General features: G+C 35.7%; 1 pseudogene; it reads left to right on the top strand.

The window, feature by feature from the left end:
* Positions 1-6: 6 nt before the first annotated feature.
* Positions 7-1,441, top strand: LOC112457253 (annotated as a pseudogene).
* The last annotated feature ends 1,274 nt before the right edge of the window (positions 1,442-2,715 follow it).

Below are 2,715 nucleotides of genomic sequence, written 5' to 3'. Positions count from 1 at the left end.
GATGCGATTTTGGAAGCGAACCTACTCCGGCGACTCGGAGAAGAGTTCGGAACTCCAAATCCACTGGAGCATGATCTCAGATATTTGCTGGATACCGGTGATTATGCGGACGCCGCTCTCGTATTCACATCGGACAGTGATTATCAAAGACCGGATAGTGGAAGTTCGGAGTACGGATTTCGCCCCAAATTAGAGCTGCCATGTCACAAAGCGATACTTTCCGATACTCCTTTCTTCAGCAATTTAATACAAAGACGGACTAGATCGGGCGAGGATCATACAGAAAGGGCGTTTCACATATCTACTAGAATAGTGTTAGACGAAAGCGTGATACCTAAACGATATGCCAGAGTATTGCTACATGATGTGTATCTAGATACCGTTGACTTGTCATTAATACTGAGAGGAAGCGGTTATGGAAATAGTGCTGGTAGTTTGTGAGAGGTAAGAAAATCTTAACATAGAAATATTCCGTACATTACGTGATATACGTTAATTTTATACGTTAATACTTTTGTTTAAATTTACAGGTTCAAGCTCTGACACATACGGGCCGAATGCGAGCAAGCCCATATTAGAGGAAGCGATGGAATTGTATTAGATTGGACGGATATATTATCGCAAAGCTGCGAAGATCTTATTTTAGAGTATCTCACCTTGGAATCACTACCGACTGTTCTCAAGTAAATCTGATTACTAATAGATCTTTTACAACCATTAGAAATTAGATTGTTACTAAAAAAAAGTACATTACGTGCAGGTGGGGCAGTCAACCTCATGGATCAGCATGGGTGCACAGACAAGCGTTACATTACTTAAGGGAATTTCAGCCAATTGCTTCGTCCTTGATTCTTCATCAGTTAGATCACGCCCTTGCTTAGCAAATATTTTACAGAGCCATTTTTTACAAGCGAGCGAACTTGAAGTACTGCAGGCAGTGCTCAAGTGGGGCGAACACGAATTAGTACGTTGAATGGAGGATCGGAAACCTAATTTGCTTAGCCATACTGTGCACTCGGTGACGAGAAAGGGTATTAAGAAAAGAGATCTCAGCGACATCGAATTGCGGGAAATACTAAGTGAACTTTTGCCGCTTGTCAGAATAGATCATATATTGCCGCCGAATAGCGAAGCATTAGCACATTGCAGGTATATTTCTCACAAAACATTTTTAAATTATTTAAAAGTAAATATATATTTTTCGTTAATATATATTTTTTTATATTGATAATTTAGGCTATTAGGAGAGGTCTGGTTTCAACCCTACCAAGTCACATGATAGAAGACGAAAGAGATAATTTGAGGGTGAATGCTTGGATAAGAGGCGGAAAGAAAAATGGATTTTTTGTGCGACCAAGGCTATTCATGCCGTATTACGAAGAAATCAAGGTGATAATAATTTAATTGTTAAATAAAATGTTAAATCAACATTTTATTTTGCTCCAGGGTTCGAAAATATCATAATATTTATATAAATATCAAAATATCCGATATATATCCATATATATCGGATATTGGATATATAATTATAGTAGATATTTATTAAGGGGATGCTGGAGCCGTCTGTATAACCGACAAAATTACCATTTTCTATGTTATCGACTATATCTTTCCTTGTATAGACAAAGATATAGACAAGGATAGCACGCTACATTGCACGCACACATACGCACGATGCACATCGACATTATACTTTTATATTACGCTTCCAAATCTTGATTTGGAGGGTTTATCGATGTTTTTCTTGTTGTGCAATTCGGGGGAACTTGTTTTCGCGTTCGTACCAATGGTATATCTCTTATATGAAATACATATATCTTGTGACGAGCTGACAGCTCGCCGCAACTCGAGACGCCATATTGGGATAAAAGTAGGATAAGGAAATCTGTACTTCCGTAATTTTTTCTCGTTTTCTATATAAAATCGGAGTTCCCCCGAATCATTAATGTATGTACTGCAATTCTGGAGAAGGATTTTTAATTCTGTCAAATTAATACGACGCTACGTGCCGACAAAAAATGCCGGTAAAACAAACGGCTCCAGCATCCCCTTAAGATATTTATTAGCGTACGGACATCGACAGTTAGCGTATGGACATCCATACGTGCCGTTTATGTAGACATGAGACACAATTTTGTTGTCAAAGTCATCCAAGTCCTTTTTTGGTTAGCTTTTCGATATCTTTGGCGTATCCCATACAGCATGGACCCCAGTAGCACAGTGACGTTAAATGACGTTTTAATGACATCTCTAGACGTCTCTAAACGTCATTAAAACGTCATTTAACGTCACTGTGCTACTAGGGGAATATGCAAGAAATGTGCTATAAACAATCTATAAATATTTTAATATTCCACGGGTCATTCAGAATATTCTGTAGAAATTCTATAAATATTCCATGAAATTTTGTCTATTCGGAATATGCATAGAATATTCTGCAAATATTCTAATAAATATAGTATATTTAAAAAATTTATAGAATGTTCTATAAATATTTTAACAAATATAGAATATTTGGAATATTTACGGAACATTTTGTTAATATTCTTAAACATTTATAGCATGTGCTATGAATATTCTGAAAAACTTTTTTAGAATTGCTATGAATATTTCAATAATAATCTGTGAACATTGCAATGAACATAAAATATTCAGAATATTAATGGAATATTTTTTACATATTAGTAGAATATTTTTAAAATAATCTATAAACAT

This window comes from Temnothorax curvispinosus, unplaced genomic scaffold (assembly GCF_003070985.1).
Source record: "Temnothorax curvispinosus isolate PA1 unplaced genomic scaffold, ASM307098v1 QBEX01007687.1, whole genome shotgun sequence".
Taxonomy (NCBI): Eukaryota; Metazoa; Arthropoda; class Insecta; order Hymenoptera; family Formicidae; genus Temnothorax; species Temnothorax curvispinosus.
Note: the sequence above shows the minus strand (reverse complement) of the source record. Positions and strands in the feature narration are given on the sequence as shown.